The 20,546-nt window shown below is 38.2% G+C and overlaps 1 protein-coding gene across 1 annotated transcript in view; it reads right to left on the bottom strand.

Annotated features, from left to right (window-relative positions):
- Window positions 1-20,150, bottom strand: part of alpha-Spec (alpha spectrin) — a 164,881-nt gene extending 144,731 nt beyond the window's left edge. Inside the window, exon 1 of the mRNA XM_081764258.1 lies at window positions 20,002-20,150. The gene's annotated coding sequence lies outside the window, so the exon portion shown is untranslated. The remainder of the gene's footprint in view (window positions 1-20,001) is intronic.
- Window positions 20,151-20,546: the final 396 nt, after the last annotated feature.

The raw sequence follows: 20,546 nt of genomic DNA, 5'->3' as shown, positions 1-20,546 counted from the left end.
ATTGGTTGTATCAAATAATATATACACGTTTCACTGCTGGCTTTGTAACCTTACTTTCTGATCACCCCTCGTATTACCTCGCCTATGAAAAGCATGATAGATCACTCCCACCACAGACCACCATACCAGCAACAACCTTTAGGGACCTAAGCATTTATCATGATCCAATGATTGTCCTAACCAATTCGATCGTGATGGCAGATCAATTTTTCATCTCAAGTTAAAAATCCGATCAGGAAACTTGAACAGATATCCATTACACTAGGAGAATTGCACACCTCCTGATAGTGAGTCTAGTGAGAATGAGTAACTTTTTCTTCCTAAAGATTGTACTGGCTGATGTGGCGAATGCCTAACTCGCCTTCAATGTCACGAACCATGCTACCACGGTGTCCCTGAAAAGTGCAACCGAACATGTTAATCGGTGCACAATGTTGGGTCACCGGGATGATATTTAACAAACCACCCGTAAATGGTGGAACATTCTTGTCCCAAGTGCACTGTTAATGCTTTTCGCGACTTGCTGTGCAGGAAGTTCTAGCTTGAATTCGTAAAGAAAATTCACTTTCAACTGTTGATTCAGCATAGTGCACTTCAAACGGCCCTGTTGAACAACGCACTACTTCCTTAATGCACGGGTAACCCAGCGCGGTTCATTCAGGGGCGGATCCAGGTTGGACTTATGGGGGAGGCGGTGGGTTGTAATACTGCTACTTACAGCTATTTTAAGAGCTACAAACTCGGGGATGGGTTTTATTTATATATAAATAAGAAAGTTTCCTCTTCTGAGGCAGGGGCGGTGAGTTGTCATACTGTTACTTTTAAGGGCTCCAAAACTTTGGAATGAGTTTTATTTATATATATAAAATAAGAAAGTTTCCTCTTCTGGGGGGGGGGGTGATCGCCCCCCTAGATCCGCCCCTGGGTTCATCCCTATGTTGTGTTGCTGAGAGTCACATCCCTATTAGACGTAAACGCGAACATTCCATTCCCATAATGCTAACACACTTGAGCATTTAGTAAATTCACAATTTTCTCATTGATAAAATAGCCTACAAACAGTCTACGTTCACTTTCTACCGTTCATAAAGGTACATTCCTCAACATTATCTTATCTCAAGAATGGCATTTAGTAATTCATCTTAAATCCTTCAAAAGAATTCTGATTATAGTTATGAAGTAATACTGTGCTATGTACTTGATACTGTTATGACAGTACTATTCTTCCCCAAAGCTAAGTGGCCAACTGTTCTTATCAATCAATGGAAAAAATACGCCTTGGTTATATATAGTATTCTTATGGAAAAAATACGCCTTGGTTTTAGCTCGTTCTTACTAAAATAAAGGAAAACTTAATACAATTACAAATAATTAAGAAGAACTCTAGATGATTCTCTATCTTGACGAATGTCATAATACTGCAAAATAAAGTAGGGCTATTTGATGTTAGGGTCCACAAGAACCTACGGCCGGCCAGATTGTTTTTAGTTTAGTACCATCACGTTACCTTTTGGTCTTACCAATCGCATTATGATTCTGTGTGCTAACCACTCAGTTTTCAAATCCAAGCCCATTCTCATCTAATTCCTTTATTAACCTTACAACTATAATTAAAACACTACATTCATTTTAGAATGATTAACCCCCTCCACAATTCCCCATACTCCTTCAAGTTAGGGACCGCACTAAATAAATATATTATAGTATGAACTGGGAGTCATTCATTTAATCTTAAGCGCATACCACACACTTTCGCACACGAAAATGTATGTGAAACAAACTGTACGTAGAAATATATACAGGGTGGCCCAAAAGTAGGTATACACTCCCAATGATCAAGTATAACATTCTAGCTTATGGGTTTATTTGATTCGGCTTATCAGGCTTAAGGTATAATAAGTAAAAAGACATTAAGAACTAATAATAAAGAAGCTAGGCCTACCTGTCTGATAGCAATAAGAAATGATGTGAAATAGAGTGAGCAGATCAATCCGGACTGTATACCTACTTTTAGGCTATCCTGTATATTCAGCGATGTAATGAAGCTTTAAAAAAAAAAAAAGTTAAGGAAGTAGCTACCTAGATGTAATTTACCCAACTATTCAGAATTCAGATAATTGGAATGTTATTTATTTAAAAATTGGAATATTATTTATTTAAAAATACACTGGATAACTAACAACAACAACAACAACAACAATGGAAAAGATTTGGAAAGGTATCTGCCAGAGTGTGTTTAGTAGGCATCATTCCGTCATTTGCCTGGTAGGATTAAGGCAACTCTGGAAAACCCCAGTCAGGATGATCGGCAGCGGGAATCGAACCCACCAGCTCACGAATGCGAAGCCAACGCTTTGCCACTTAAGCTATTTTTCTGAAGAAATATGTGCATGCATAGTGCAATATGCAAAACTCGGCTTTTCCATTCTTTTAGAGATTTTCAGAAAAGAGATAAAGTGCGCCGCAACAGAAACAATATTATTTAGCGATTGTTGTATTACAGAGTAACTTTCTGGGATTACGAAAGTCTTCATCAACTCGGAATAGTAGTGTGAAGGAGTACGGCCTATACTGTGAGGACTGATCTTGCATGATTATGTATCGGCCAATTATATCGGTTTTAAGCCTACATCAAGCCTTGTAGGAACGAACCATCCTTCATAACCTCGGTGTTGATAAGGACGCAAAACAAAAATTCAAGAGAACTGAAATGGGTTTTAATATCTGTTTGCAGGGTCTAAGCCAGCTGTTATAAAAATACGCCACTGACTTACTTTTTAAAACTTGAAGGAACAAACCTTATCAAATTAGTTAATCATCTTATTAAATTAAGAAATGGATACTAAGCCAATGATATCATCACATCTTATGTACTTCTGAAAATGTTAGTCAGTCTGCAAATATAGATAGTTTAACTCCGATGACATCACTGTGGACTTAAGAATGATTACGTAATGGCCCAGTTTCGTCATCGTGGAAGGATGAACACTCAAGGTTAACTCTCCCACCACAGCATCGTTTATACTAACGGTTAGCGACACGCTTATTTTTGTTCAATTATTTTAAATAATCCTTTTACATACATAATATAGGAAGAAAGAGAGAAGATAGACACTTAAATAGTGGGTCGTTCTGTATCTCTCTCTTCTTTCCTCGACTATTCTCTCTCCTATAGGGTGAAAGAAAGAAATTCTCTCTCTCTCTCTCTCAGTCCAACTTCACCTTTTCCACAATTTCCTTCTTTTTTATACATACAGTGAATGGTGGGTTCAACACCTCCCTGCCACGCCAAACCAATTCCCTGTTACTATGGGCAATATTTTTTTGTTCCTTTGAGTTCATCATGTAGCTATATATAACTATGTCTCGTACGAAAAAATACATATTAAAAACGAATTCCAAATACTAACACTTTCGATTCTAGGGATATTTGATAAAACCCTGTGCCCTGGAAAAAATACGTTTTATTTTTATTTTATTATTATTATTATTTTTATCATATCTTTAAGTTTTGCTCTAAACAGTTGGAACTTTCAGAAATAAAAGCAAAAGCACCTGTCTATTAGAACATACCGGTTTTCGTACAAGACATATGTGAAAAATCATTGCCAACAATAACTTTATTTCTTGCAAATTAATAATGCGTGAGTGTTGTTAATAATAATGATACACCTTCTTTAGTTCTCTTTCTAGAATGATTGAAAGGCGTTCTTGGATCAGGTTTGTCAGTAGATAGCTAATTCACAAAGCACCAAAAATTACTTTTTCAAATAAAAGAGCATACAAAATTTAATTTTTGGTTGATATTTTAAAGTTTACAGTCTGTCATTTCGAAACAGACGTAGGATTTTAGTTGTACTGTCTTAACACATTTGCCATACATTCCGGACTTCGCCCCTTTCGTCTTTAATCTTTTTGGCCCTATGAAAGACGGACTACATAGGCAATATTTTCTTGACACGGATGCTGTAATCGCAGCTGTAAAAATACTGAATTGCCTCCGTTGATACCAATCTTTACGAACATGCATACGGGCTCTCGTTTATTGTTGAATAACCAATGGTGGTGACTCTGTAGAAAATAACTTCTAAGTAGCTTATTCTATTGTGTAATTTAGTTCTCTGTATATCTAGTCGTTCACATTAAAAAAAAAATATATATATATATTATTATCGGAATAACCCTCGTATTCTTCGTATTATTCACATTTGCTACTTTCGATACCACCTCCTCACTGGAATTTCGTTCCTCAAGTTAATCTCATCTATTCTTCTTCACACACACACATTTCGATTATTCCCAACCGTGTATCATTGTTCTTTCATAATCCGTACAATACTATATACGAAACAAATTATTTTTTTCTTTTTCTTTTTAAACGCTTCTTTAGCGACTACTCTCTGTTCAGATTTAAGATCTATAGTAACAGTCAAGGGTGATGTGTTTTGAAATCAGTGGGGATGCTTTCACAGTTGATGACCAGAGAACTTCAGTGTGTGAACACCACAGAAGCTTAGTAGAGCTCTGGGCTCTTTCTCATAAAATTTTGAAAACTGAACCCTTTAAAAATGAAGTTTTACGTACTTCTGAATAAAAATGGAGTATTTTTCTGTTTTACTTACAGTGTAAAATATGTACTTTTGAATAACAGTATGGCAGCGTAATCTGGAAAGTTCTAAGCTCCGATCTAAGTTATCGTCACGCTATTTCAAACCAGTGTTGTTGCAATTTTCCCCAGCTCAAAAATACCATTCTTTTTTTTCGGGGGGAGGGGTAAAAATCCACAAAATATATAAAGGTAACCAAGAAAGTTTGTATTCAATTGGCCCTCACACCGTGAGTTGAATGCGAATGGAGATAAGGCGAATGCCAGTTGTTGGTATGGAAATATCCAACATACTACTTTTTTACTTTTAAAAAAAAAATATATATATATAAATATAAATATAAAATATATACACGTGTAGCTAAACAAATGTGTATTGTGTTTTCTCGTATGATGTTCCCTTTCCTTGAGATTATGGTTGCGTGAATGTGTCACTGATCGCTGAACGCGAACCCACCGGGCCCAGACGGGTAAGCTATCAACACTCACTGACCCATCCACTACACCAATCATCTCCGGAAAATAGAACTCAGATTTGGCCCGAAATATAAAGCTTCCGAACTCTCTTCCGTCTCAACTCACAGCCCGATATCCAGGCCTGCAGTTCGTCATCCACCTCCCATCCGGAAATAGGTTGTGAACCACGACTACAGACACAGGACACCGACCTATGAGATGAGCTGGCACTGAGCACAAAGAAGATCTTGAGGTTGTCTGTGAAAGCCCTATCAGAATTTATAAAAAAAAAATCTCGAAAAAAAAAATTTTTGTAATTAAAAAAAAAAATTCCAAACTGAGATTTTGATAGAAACTAATAACAAAAAAAAAACGAGAAATTTTCTACAGATTCGGTTGTTTTCAACTCGGTCACACTAAGGAAAGTCTCTTCCCTGAATTTCACAGCTATTTCATTCCCCAGTAAACTTATTCTGCACATACTGCTCTTCGTTTTGATCACGCTTCGCATGCATACCAAAGACATCGACTACATATTTCTATGACTTCTTAAAATTACGAGCTAATTAAATTTCGTATCCGAAATTAAAGATGCGTTCACGGCTAGTAAGTTTTATTCTTTTCCAAAATATTCATGAATGTATTATTAGACAAAATATTCGTTAACAGGAAAAAATTTTACATTGAACTGACATACCCATCAAAATAAAATTTTAATAAAATCGATTTCTATACCTTTCAGAGCCGAAACATTCCTTACTTTTGCTCATATTCTCGAAATATTCATATTCTTTAATATTCATTCAATATTCTTGCCTTCTAGAGCATTGACATTGTATCGACATGCAAAAACAAAACAAAAGGACACAAGAGAAAATACAAAACACTACTAAAATAATAACTTCACTGCCTACATGTTGTGGTTAGCTTATTTTGCTTCTGTTTACATATATTCTTTGGTGCTTACCCTCCTCTGTGCATCTAGATTGTGGCCGGCGCAGAGGATTTACGCTCTTCGCGACCTCTTCTCAGCTCGGATCCACACGACAATCTAGCACAGGCGAAGCATTCGTATACATATTTGACATACTTAAACCTAAAGCCCTAATCTAACTATTCTAACTTAACCTAAACAAGCATATACATATATAAAAAAAAAAATCACACATACATTTCATAAAGCACCATATTCATTTCACATTTATATTTTGTTTCGTGTCCGCTACCACATTCCTACCGAAGACGCAGTGGTCAGTTTGCATCAGTGTCGCTCTGAATATCTATATTTTTATTGAGGTTTTTTTTTTGTTTTTTTTTTTTTTTTTAAAAAAAAGAAGGACAAATATTTACTAGTAATTAACAAAAATCGCAATTTCTAACCTGATGGGTATCAGATTTTTAAAATATTACGTAGGTTTAGCCTATTGATGAAAGTTTTCAGTTATCGGTACGCAAAATGCATGTACCCTTGCACTTGATAGCAGCCGTGAAACTGACACTTGTTTACATCTTCAACATTCATAATCATTCTATTTCAAAACCAAAGAAAACATGCCAAAATAAATAAAACTTGAATTTAGAGCAGTGTTACCGGGATAAATAATTTCTAGATTTTGGGGAATCTACAACATCTTTTCATCACTGGGGAAAATGCGTGTGTGGTACACACATTTTCTCGAGATTACCACAATCGCTCTGTGCTGAGATTCCAGCTTTCTTTCCCCCCCCCCATCGAATGAAATCACGATGTCACATTGCCTGAATCTACATGTGTGCGGCGTTGAGGGAAACTTTACGAACTTAATGCATCATATTACGAATATTACACGTACACCAAAAATATATTCACACATGTTTGTTTGTCAGAACACTGAAATTTTGAAGCCAAATACCTGGATTGAGTTTCACTTGCGCTGGTTCTTACTTACTTAAATCCTCTTCTTACACAGAGACAACGGATATGTTTACAACAAAAAAAAAATATATTCCTGACGACTTTCCACCCGAGATTCCTGAGAAACTCGTGAATTGTGGACTCAAAACAGTTTTAGGATACTAACTTCTACAACACCTATCCAGAAAACGACATCGAGCGTGGCTCGACTTCTTCTTCCTCGATGTCTGCACCACTACTCAACGTTCTCTCTCCTTCACCGTCTCCTCTGGCTTCTCTTAGGTTCTCTGGCTGATCGAGAACACAAAATTTGCTACGGAGCTCATTCCATACCGCTAGACATCTACAGGCTAGTATCCATTACGTTATACGAAATCACTTCACAATTTGACTATTTCTGAATTAATATTCGCTGAAAACACCAAACACAGTACGTTTATCACTGATTACAATTTCCAATCTTTGCCAAAACGAAGAATTTAACACAACTTAACGTAATCACAAAATTATTCCACTTTTCCGCAGACGCTAAACACTGCACGTCTGACTCTTGAAATGGCTGACGCCGTAAGACAAAGAGTTACAAGAAGATGATCCCTAATTGGAAGATAATCATGACGTAATGATAGGATGATAGGCTTCTGAGTGAAGATCAAAGACAACCGAAATCTCAGCCGCAGCTGTGATTGTGGATTATCCAATCAGATAATTTTACTTCGAAACAAAGAGATGCACCAAGAAGAAATTATGGCTGACTTATTAATTTGGAGTTTTGAAGAAGATTTTACGAAATAAAATTTTTAGCTTTCTTGTGAAGATTCCCTATGCCGAAATATGAATAGAAATGAACTGAAAACCATTGAAAAAGCTGAAATATACACTTATTTGTCTAAAATAACGATATATTCATGAATAAATGCGTAAAATATATATAATATAATTAATAATCATGTAATCTTCATATAACATCTATCGAAACGCTCTGTTTTACAAAATTTACGCAAAATTCTCAACCTACGGCTTTCTCTACTATAAATAAAATTTTCTCTTATATTCTAAATAAATTTTAAAATTTTTCTGACAATATACAAGGTGCTCAAAAGCATCGGGCCATGTTACATTATGCTGAGCATAAGGTAACATCCTCCGGGAGCTTCGGAGAAAAAAAAAAAAATCTGAACTTATGAGTTCTTCTTAAGTTGGTTTTTTTTTTTTGTTACTACTAAATTGCTAGAGACTATACAAGATAAAACATCCTTTTTTTTTTCTAATTACAACTATACGTTCTAATCAAGCCTAACCTAACCTTAACCTATAAACTAAGTTTTTTTTTTTTTTCATCCTTCTAATAGTTCCTTTCTTTTCTCTTCTGAACAGCGAAACAGTTTCAGATTGTCAAAACTCTGAACTCCTATGTTTTCTCCCCGCAGAGTTCGCAATCTCGCCGAATTTCGAGATAGAGATACCACTTGGTAAGGTCCGACGTATGTGTGCATAAATTTAGCAAACACCTTTTTGGGTATAGACGATATATGGTGAGTTTTCACCATCACCAAAGAACCTTCTGTGATGATGTCTTGCCGTTTCCGCAGCTTTCTTTCTTTCTTCGGTTCTGCTGCCGGAACAGAAACTACAAATTTCTTGTCTTCATTCACTTGCACCGTCTCTTTGGGCCAAATGAAGTTTTCTTTGAAGCTCTTGGATGCTGAATACGTTAAGAAACGCTCCGCTGGAGTACATCCGAGAGCGTCACACCAAGAGTGATTACACAAATCTTGGGCTGCTTTTAGAAAATTACTCCATTTGGACTGGTTGTCACTGCAATACAGGCGGAGAATGCGATGAAGATCACGATGTCTACGTTCGATAATGCCATGGGAAGCTGGATGGTATGGCGTGGTAAGTATATGTTTTATCCGGTGTTTTTGACAAAACTCTTGCCAGACGCGCGACAAGAACTGCGGACCTTGGTCGCTCACCAAATACTTCGGGTATGGTAGCTGATAATAATATCTCTTTTCAAGGACCGCCACAATCTCTCTTGTGTGTGCCGTCCGCAGAGGGAAGAAACACACAAAACGACTGTAGACGTCCAGGATGGACAAGATATATTTATATCCCTGGCTCTTAGGAAGAGGCCCGACCAGGTCGAGGCATTGCTTCTCAAAGGAAGAAGACGCCTCAACATGACAGGGCTCCTTTCTAATCACCCTGTAGGAGTACTTGGTTCGCGCACAAAGAAGGCACTCTTGAATATACTTTGTAAAAGTCTCACGCATACCTCTCCAATGGAACATGGCCTTAGCGAACGACAAACATCGCTTCACTCCAAAATGGCCTTTGTTGTGAATTGCCGAAACAATATTTTTCACTGAGCTGGAAGGAATAACCAGCAACCAAACAGAATTTTGAGAATTTCTGACGTAAACTAAATTATTCTCCACACGTACCCTAGTATTGTTTTGACAACCCTTCCAAATGGCATGTAGTTTTCTACAATACGGATCTTTCCGCTGTTCTCGCTTTAGTTCCGTGACATTCAAGAAGTCCGTGTCCTCCGCGGTCAAGAAATTTACAAAATGATCCTCTTCTGCCGGAGGAATCTCTGGAGGATAGCGACTCAACAGGTCTGCGATTTCATTGTCCGCGCCTTTGATGTGAATGAACTGAAGATCAAAGCGTTGCAGTTTAAACAGAAGACGAGTTGTTCGAGCATCTAGGTTCTTTAAACTGAAAGCATACGTGACTGCAGCATTATCACAGTGGACCGTAGTCCGACGACCTAATATGAAGTATGAAAATTTTTCGCAGAGGAAAAGAACTGCAGCTAATTCCAACTGGAACACTGACAACGAGGCCTCGTGCGGTTTTATTCGCCGACTCGCATATGCAATAACCTCCGGATCATCCTGTCCCGGGGGATATTGCGCCACATAGCCGGCCAATGACTCCGCAGAGGCATCGCTGAACAAATGAAAGTCAAGATTGAAATCCGGTTGCGCAAGTGCGGGAGGACTACTTAAAAGTTCTCTCAACTGATCGAATTTTCCCAGTAACTCCGGAGAGTATTCAATCTTTCGGTCCTTTTTCAGAAGATCATAAAATGGAGCCGTTAACCCCGCAAAGTCAGGAAAATGTCGCTTTCGCCATCCCACGAGACCAAGAAATCTTCGTAAAGCTTTCTTAGTCCGCGGCAGAGGAAAGTGACGGATGGCCTCGTTACTTTTGGGATTAATTTTGACTGAAGATCCTGAAATTATGTGGCCAAGAAAAGGAATTTGTGATTGAAGAAAATTACACTTTTGAAAATTGAGCGAAAGATTTGCCGAACGGAGAGTTTCAAAGACCTTTTCCAAATGCTGAAAGTGTTCGTCAATAGATGATGAAAAACAAAGGACGTCATCAAGATACACAATGAGAAAGTTTTTGAAAGGTTCTAAGCCGAAAAAAGTATGCATGATTGATTGGAAAACTGCCGGAGATGATTTCAAACCCATGGTTAGACGTGTCATTTGATACTGACGACCTTTGTAAATGAAACTGACGTATTTGTAAGAGTCTGGATGGATCGGGACACTGTGATATGACTGCGTACAGTCCAATGAGGTGAAAATGGTTGCACCACTGACTCGCGCGATTAGATCAGAGATCGGTTCGACTTGAATCTTTGGTACAATCACACGCTCATTGATACCACGCAAATCAACTACAGGCCTTAGCTCTCCAGACGCCTTACGCACAATATGTACAGGGCATCTGTAAGGTGAAGGTCCTTCTATGATGATCCCGAGTTTCAACCATTTGTCCAGCACTTGCTCAAATTCTTTCTGGAGGTGAACAGGTACAGGATACAACTTTCCTACCACGGGAACGTCGTCTGAAAGCTGTATTCTATACGGCTCAACCTTCACGACTCTGGGATTCTCTGTAAAAAGACAACGAAACCTGATCAACAAAGAAAATAAACGATTCCTAGAATCCGAATCTAAATCAGTTCTCCGAGAAACAAAATTTTGAATATCTTCTTTCGAAATAGCTGGTTGGTACAAAATGTCTTCCTCTTCATCTGATGATACTTCCGCAACTGTCACTCGACAACAATGCTGCTGTTCCATGTTGATGGAGATGGTCTGTCCAGAATCAGTCTCAAGAGAGACTTCTTTCGTTTTACAATTTAGAAGAACATGATACCGAATGAAAAAGGGGAAACCTAGGATACAATCTGTTTTCAATTTCTGAATCACATATACTGGAACCTCGAAAACGTAACCTTGAATCGTGAAATTTAGAATCTGAAAACCCTTGACTTGAAAAGATTGGTCTCCTGCGAAACCTCGTAATGAAGGGTTGGATTTTGGACGAAGTTTAGCTGACGGATAAATCTCCTTGATCCTCCTCCAAACGTCTCCAGACAACAAATTCGTATCCGCTCCAGAATCCAGGATACAAACTAAAGTTAAACTTCCAACTGAACAACTTAACGTAGGTGAAGGATAAGTTAAAAGGGTACCTTTTCCCGCACTGGAGTCACACTCCTTCTCGTCGATCACGAAACGAATCGAGAACAGAGGCGTGCCCAATTTTGTTTCCCGATTTTCGGAATCTGCCAAAACATCGAATTTCGAATTTAGAAGGTTAGTATCAAAATCGAACGAGGTTGTTACCAAATTGGAATTTTGACTACTCGCTACCCGATCTTGTTCTTTCTGGGGAGTTGAGGAATCCACATCGCAGTCCACACTCTCCCCTAATGAGGGCTGCGATATGCATTTCCCAAACTATTCCCGTTCGTTTCCGGTGGCTGAGCCATCGTAGGTACGAATGTCGTATATTGCGAAGGCCATCCAGTGGACATCGCCATGTTCACTCCTGGGGAAGAAGTGGACGTGGGAGGCGCCACCCCCCCTCCAGGAAATAAATTCGGCGCGTATCCCGGATAGGCTTGCGCTCCTGCTGAGGTCATCGCGTTTGGCGCGCACGTCTGAGATGTACCCCGCGGATACCCATAACTCATCGCTGCTGGATAGTAGCGTTGGTTGTACCCATACGGAGCATTCCGATTTCCATTGCCATCTCTTACCCAATTCGGTCTTCCTTGATTGGGCCATGGTCTTCGAGACTGAAAGTTCCTTCTTCGTCCCCGGTTTCCGGAAAATCGGTCATCTCCTTTGCCATTGGAGTTTCCTTCCTTCCTCTTGCTTTCGTCTTCTTCCGTCTGAGACGAAGTATCTTTGGTGGCTTGTTTCCCTGACTTTTCTGTCTTTTTGACGACTTTCGCCTGACGTACCTGAAAGCGTCTAAACTTCTTGTCCGTGACCGGTTCACTGGGCTCTGGATGTCCCTCTATCTCAGCTATTTTCACCATAAGGTGCTGAATGTTCTTTGGCTCAACAGCCCTCAACAGCTTGGCATCACCGGCTGGTAAGCAATCCAAGACTATCTCAATCAGTTCGGTTTCATCCGGGTGTTGTGCCACAGCATAGTATTCTGCCACAATTTTCCACGCAAAGTCCGTTAATCGGCTGTACTTCGCTCGATCGTATTTCATTCCCTGAATGAACTTCTTTTGCAACCTTTCCATTCTCGCCGAAAAATAGTGTTCTCGGAACAGACGCACAAAATCAGCATAACTATTAATGTCTTGACATACAGTCTGGAACCATGTCTTGGCCCCAGCTGTTAAGCAACAAGGTACCAAGGTTAGACGTTCGTGTTCTGATGCCGAAATTACCTTGAAAGTTTGTTCCAAATTTTCTAAGAATGTTCTAGCCAAACCGTATTCACCAGAAAATGTAGGTAAGTGATTTAATTCAGAAAGTCTTAAGTTTAGAGTTCGCTTACCAATGCCTTCCTCGCTTCTACTGGGGTTCACGGGAGAATTGTGGCCAACGACGGGGCTCTTTGCACCCAAGTGATTTTGACCGAAAATGGAATAGTGTTGGTAATTTTGTCCAGAAATTAAGTTGTCTGGCATCGATACCACCGCATGACCACATATTCCCTCCTGAACTCCAGCACACGCAGGAGTCATGTCTACTACACTACTAGAGGACACTACATGGTTCAACCGACAACTAGGATTGGAAGATCCTGACACCTGAGGCGAAACTGACAATGGATTCGACCTCCTGGACAACGCCTGACAACCTATTGTCTCAACACAGGACGTATGTGACTTGTTTATGTTCAACGTACGTGTAGATAATTCAAAGGGAAGGACATTTGTGCCGTGAATGCTGGTCGGCTGACAGACAGAGACAGTCACCGTGGGAATAGTACGAGTCTCCCCAACTGAAGAGACCGGTACATCCACTTGAATGTCTGACTCGGTCCCGTCAGACTCGATTCCATCACCGGCAACAAAGTCTCGCGCTCGTTTCCGACTACACCGTTTATCTTTTCTCTGGTTTTGTTTTCCCTCTAACGTCTGAATCCTGGCTTCAAGCGCCTGACACGACCTTTGGGTACTTAGTTCGAGATGTGAGAACTCCTTTGTCAGGTCGTCACATCGTCGATTCTGCGCTTCAACCGATAACCGGAGACCTTCCTCAACGGCATCTACCCGCGCGTCTATTTTATTCTGATAGTTCCCAACAGAGGTATATAAGTCGCGAACTTCTGACCTAACAGCCTCTACGTCTTCGTTCACATGGGCTACTTTTTCATTAATCGTTTGTAACAATTCAAATTTTACATTCTCGAATTTTTCGTTCATATCCTGAAATTTACGGTCAACTTGATTACTCATCGCTTGAAAGTTACTATTAATGTCCTGGAATTTACCATCTACCTTTTCAAATTTTTCATTCAGCGTTACAGTTAAAGTATGACTAAAGCGTTCCATCATGGCCGCAAAGTCCGTTAATTGCACATTTGGACCGGAAGTTACGTTTTCTCGACTTCCTTCCTCCTTATCAGAATCATTCGGACTACCCCGCGTCACACGTTCGCCTTCATCACTCTCAGTTTCCGGAGATTTCGGCAGTGGCAACACTGTCACCTGCTTCGCCAGGCAAGGCTTACATAGCCACGGCTCACTGCTTTTGTCTAACTCCTGCACTTGTTCCTCCGACAAACCATAACATTGGGCATGTACCCATCTAAAACAGCTGTCACAATAAACACTAAACCCTGCAATTTCCTCAGAACAACATATATATTCACTCGGATGACGAGATTCGTTACTTGATCTGCTACCCACAGACATTTCCACTTTCATGAAGTTTGTTTCCCACAACATCACGCACATACAGATTCAGAAGTGACCATGTTTCGATGCCCCCTGTGATTTTGTCATCTTCGACTTCTTACTCGGTTTCTTCTTCGTAATATCCTCTTCATACAGTCAAGACAATACAGCTGTACAAGTAACTGCAGTTCCAACGTCATCTAGAATTAGAGAAGCGAGTTGTCGGGAACTCATTCCTTCATTATGCAGGGCTATTGATTTTATTTAGCCATCTGCTCTGGGTTATGCTTTCTTTTCTGTATCACATTGTTGACGAAGGGACGATTGTTATGCTGTCTTTGCTTGTGAATTACTTCTCCTGCCATCAAGGGGTGGATTTTTTTATTCCACCCATCTCCCTTAGAGATTAACCTTAGCTGAGCAAAGTAAGAATTATGCCTTGTTCACATGGTGACAAATACCATTTCTTACCCATCTTATTTCTTTACAGTTCATATATATAGCAAAAATAGCACACAAAAACAACACTGCACGCCAACAATACTGCCTCCTGACACTGTCCAAACAATGAGAAACCAAAGAACAGTCACAAAATACTATTTACCTGGGCCTACACATCACAAATTCTATGCAAAATTCTTACTACAATAACATGCGAGGTGCTCTCACTACCATCTGGCGAGAATATTACTGATATATAAAAAATTAGCATGCGCCGTTGTACACCACAAGTGTCAACGATAACGCAAATGAACAATTCTACTCTTAGTTTCCTTCTATTTCTTTTCTAGTGGGCTGCAACTATGGTTTTCTGTGTAAGTTATCTTGAGAATCGAGGTGTCGCTATTTCTTCTTTACAGCGTGTAGAACTGAAAAGGGTTTAAATGCGTAATCTAAAGGAGGAGGGGATATGGTCAAAATCTATGGGAATAATTTAGTATCTCACGACAATGTCATGTTAAAATATGAAATACTCCTCATTAAAAATAAGTGCACTCGTGCCTCAGCATTTTTGAGAATTTCCGTTTAAGGGGGAGAGGGAAACGGTGCATTATCTATAATGTCTTCCTTCACACTGAAAACGATATTGTGTTGTTGTTTGTGATTGCACCACGGGGACAAAGCTGTACAATTTGAAATGAATTTTTGAACATAGTATCTAACTTAAGCTGACCTTTTCATCATGTCACTTTGATTCAAGGGCGTATCTTGGGGGATGGGAGTGAAAGGGTTCAAAAGATATGCATAAAAAAAAAAGTACAGTATCCACGAGCTCGTTAAGTTAGGAAGATCAAAGTCAGTATATAAACTTTTCATTAAAGTTAAGGGGACACGTCACTCCCAGTTTTTGAAAATTTCCGTTTTAAGTGGCGGAAGGATTTCCTGTAATTCCTTTCTTTACATTGAATGTGATCGAATCACGAGGAACGGTTGGGGTGGAATCACGAGGAACCAGCTGAACACTTTGAAATTAATTCTAGAACATAGTATAAATTATCTTAATCTGGTATCTGGTATATGCTAATGAAAGAAGGAAACAACTTTTTTTTTTTTTTTTTCACTTCACATCCTCTATAGCTGCGAATTCTATAACACGCAAAAGGTGAAAAAGTGACTGACTGGACCGGGACTAGAACCCGCATCCCAGGGGCTTGGTGGCGGTGGGAAGCGGACTGGGTGACGTAGTAGTTAACCCATCGGCACGGTATGTCAAAGTTCCAGGTCCTGTCAGTCACTTTTTCACTCTTTGCGTGTTATAGTTTAAGCTGATTCTTATTGTATTACTTTGATCAAACTGTGCATCATAATTGAAGTACAGGGAGTTCAAATTTTCACTTAAAAAGACAGTATCTCATAAGCCCGTTAAGTTACATGAAACTCGGTATCAAACTAAACTCTCTTTTGAAAACTTGTGTTTAAGAAGGGAAGGAGGGTATTTTCTATAATTTCTTCCCCACATTTAAATCTACGTTGCCTGTTATTTGTGATCGCGTCAAGGGGAAACTCTTGTTGAACAGTTTAAATGTGTTTTTGAATGCATTTAGTACCTACCTCAAGCTGGGATTTTATCATGTAACTTTGTTTAAAGGACATACCTTGAGTAGAAGGGGTTTCAAAATTAATGTCAAAAAACCTAATATCTTATGGATTGTATATTATACTTTCACAGATATGCGTATTTTAAGGGGATGAGCAGGCTCAAAATATTTTCCATGAATCTAATTCGTCTCGTGCAAAAGCTCGTCTGGAATAAAAAGCAATGAGGCTATATTCGCTTTGTTTCTGTAGTACGTACATATTTGTCTATAATGTATATTATTATTATTAATGTACAAACAAATAATAAATGCCTTTCTCCATGTGTCAGTTAATTACAAATCGACAAGACTTCACTTGAAAAAAAGGAAATTAGTAAACATATACCTCTATCTTCTCAACACTAATGGCAATCCCATCGTGATACTCCCGAATTCTTCTTGTATACCGGTACTTGGTGGAGTATGTGACGTATTGTACAAGTATCGTATGTTACAAAGGCCTTTTAAACGTAAAATCTATTGTAAGAAAGCGAGTTAGCAACTTGAAAATGATAATGATCTTCGAATCGGACAACCAACTGTAGCCATGACATTAACTATACGCCCAAACACGTAGACTTATATATCAAATTGTATTTGTATTATTGGAGTTCCTGGTTTACAGAACTAATGCCTAGGTCAGAAGGAAATGTCTCGGGAGTTGTTTCTAGTTAAAAATAAATAACTAGTACAATAAAAATGTTGTTAAGGGTAACGACCTCACATTTCTAGCTTCTTCGGGACTCAGGATTACCGATAAGTTGATGATTTGAATAAGCAGACATCTGAGCTCCTGATAACACAATCTAACAGCTATTTTAAAAAGTGGCCAGTAAACGTAACCAGACTTTTACAAGTTACATGAAGATGATATAAAGCTTTTTTGGAAAACCTTGTATGTTTTATAACGTAAAAAGAAGAAATCACACTTTCAACTGTGGACATACTTTTTAATACGGTACTCAGCATTATGTAAAATTTATAATTTTTCCTTCATTTTCCATAGACGTTCACTATTGCATAGAAATATTTACAAGAAATAAAGTACTGCCAGAGAGAGCGAGCAAGAGCGCAAGCAAGCGATATATATGAGTCCTTGCACCAAAAGTGAAAGATATCTTCATACAGTAATCTGATTTTCATGTGAATGATTTAACCTGCTGAGGAAAGAGACACAAAAAGTTGTTTAAACCTTCCAGAGATAAGCTATTAAACATGATAAGTGCTATGCTCTATCACTTTGTATTTATCCACTAATTTTATATAAGCATGCGTGGCACACATCAGGGTTGGCAAAAACCATGGTTTTTAATGAACAGTTTTTTTTTTTTTTTTTGTTTTGTTTAAACCAGGTTTTTTTGGTTTAAATAATTTGCTCTATGTATTTATATCACATATGGACAGAAATAAGCTTATTTCGCCTTGGTGTTAGTATGCAACAACCGGGTTATGCTGGAAGGGGTCACATAAGCTTAAAGCGGAATCCAAACCGCTTGTCAGCTTACATCCAAGAGAAATTGTCCTCCGTTTGAACTCGAAACCGGGACTAATTGGCCACAAATGCGATACGTCTGCCGACTCACTCACGAAGGACTCCTGATAAAAATACGTTGACTGATCTTTACATATTTGCTAATATAATCGTCAAGAGTCATTAGGACAGAAGGACAAAAAGATAAACAATTGCACAAGTGGAACCATTATACAGAATTACATATGGACAATTTCAAAAGTACTACAGAGTACAGAAGAACTAATTTTGTCAGTGTCAGTTCATTTGACTTTTATTAGTCCAAGTTAAAGAAATAGTCTATAACGACTTACTTTGCGTATCAGTAAGAAAAGTGAATAAAAATACGAATTATTTGAGTCCACTTTGGCTCTGACCCATTTATACATAAATTGTTACCAAAGATTCTTATTATTTCAATAATTGCCTCCAGTGGATTTTGTATGACCCCCCTCCCCAAAAAAGTACGGCATTTCGATGTATTTTATGAATAGTAAACATTATTAAAACGAAACAATGTTTAGAATTTTCCTCTTGTTGCATAACAATAATAACAAACTATAAAAAAAAAATCACAAAAGAAACATCCATAAAGTTATATAAAAAAGTTGATTTTGTAATATAATCTCTTTGAGTACTGAATAGGGAATTTAGGTCTGAATATAGTACGAATAATATATGGGAATGAAAGGTGATAATCCACAAATGTGTGTTCATCAAGATTTTACGAATAGTTACACTTTTACGAACATTTTTCATTTTTTGGTTCAAACCAGCCAACCCTGGCACACATACATACAGACAAGGCCCATTTTTAGAACTAAAACAAGAAACGTGAATAATTTTGTATATCTCTTTATTTACATATGTAACACCTTTGACCTGCGCTACCGCATACGTAGCATTGCCTGTAAAACAAAACTTAATACCAGCAATTCATTTGAACAAATTGATCTAACAATACTTGGTATTTCTAATGTTACATTCGTGCAACACTACATGTTGCAAAATTTACACGGAAAATTGAAAACACTGCGCATATAACCAAATGTATGTAAGCGATTCATTTAAGTAAGCAACCCAGTTGTATTTTATGTTTACAAGTACGTCTATAAAGTTAGTAGTGTAAATCTATTACAATTGTTACACCACGGAGCAAATAAGTAAGTGTAAATTAAATGGTGAAGTAGATATTATCTTCCACTGGAGTAATATTCGTTCACAGTGTAGAAAAGTTATATTTGGTTTTACAAGTGTAGCGTTACTAATGTGAAACCATTAAAAGTGCTATAGGAATTCATATCACTGCGAAAACCCATATCAAAATACTTGTAAATTCAACATTTTTTTTTTTTATCATATCTTATTTTACGATTCGTAAAGATAGAGCTGTATGAGAGGTAAGGCTTGTCGTAACTTGAGTTTCCATTATACTCGCTTAGCGAGCACTCACCATCGCTGACGCGCCAACTTCTCTACGGACATACCCGTGCAGACACATATATGTCGCCCTGTTCTGATTAATTAGATGGAAAATATTATTTGTAGTGGCAACCTAGCACGCTAGCACAAGTCAGTTTGAGCATTTTGCATTGTAGTTTATATAACGCACGTCCGAATGTTGTATTTACACACAACCCACAACAAATATTTTGAAGAACAAAAGAAAAGCAACGGAAGTATTATGAATTTATAATTATTTCGAATGATGTTCTTAAATTAACCTGCACAATTTCTTCATATCTCTCTTAGGAACTGAGATATACGATAAAATTTGCTCCAGGATGAACGTAGACACCAAGGAGCCATTCCATTTCTACTTCGGCCTCCAGTAAGACGCAGTCTTCATAGGCTAGAACTATGTTCCTGTAGCCTTCTTCCCATGTCAGTAGGGAAGTAGATTAACTGACGTTTTCCTTTTATAATTGTATAAAACACTGGGGATACAGAAGCCATGAAGTAAAAATCTACAGCAACACTCACCATGTAATTATTGAGAGCAATAAAATAACTTCGAATATTTTGTGTAAAATATTGCTGATGCACGTCATTACGTCTTTACTATAGGGTCAAATACGAATTATAAGTTTCAAATCCAAAAACTGCCGGCAAAAAAGATCTGTATTCATACTAAGCCTTTAGTCCCGACTTTTGAAGCGACCTAGTCCATTTACGGGGTGTGGCTGGTTCCAGTTTACATGTGTAAATTCAGACTTATCGGTTACAAATTTATACGGTTATATAATTGGAATGAAAACTAAAACCTACCTTCTTTTTTAGATCTACGTTTTCATCAATAATTAGCTGGAATATCACCTAATAAATGCAAACTAATAACTGAGATGAAACACTTCCGTGACGTGTGCACAACAGCAAATCAGCAATCCAATGTATCCAACTAACTAAATTAAAATATGCCTTGAACAGCATATTTGTTTTAGCAGGTTAGGGAAATTAAACTTGACAAGCTGTGAATGTCAATAAAGCTTTACACCAAATATTTTCTATGCAAATAAATCAACAAAGATTACTTCTAATTTGTTAAAACCTTTGACCGTTAAGAAAATTTCCAGAGTCACGTAGTTCTTGCATGAGGAAATTTACTTCTACTACCTTTTGAAATAGTCAATGTGAGAAGTGCATTCTCAGGTGCAGATTCACTTTGGAAGAATTTGACCGACATAAGTATAAATACTACATGTCAGGGGTGGATCAAGGGGGAGAGCGGGGCGATGCCCCCCCAGAAAAGAAAACTTTCTTATTTTATATATAAATAAAGCCCATCCAAGAGTTTGGAGCTCTTAAAAGTAGCT

The sequence above is a fragment of the Thermobia domestica genome, chromosome 7 (genome assembly GCF_964235325.1).
Source record: "Thermobia domestica chromosome 7, izTheDome1.hap1.1, whole genome shotgun sequence".
In the NCBI taxonomy this organism is placed as follows: Eukaryota; Metazoa; Arthropoda; class Insecta; order Zygentoma; family Lepismatidae; genus Thermobia; species Thermobia domestica.
The sequence above is the reverse complement of the archived record's forward strand: the minus strand, read 5'-3'. Positions and strand labels throughout refer to the sequence as shown.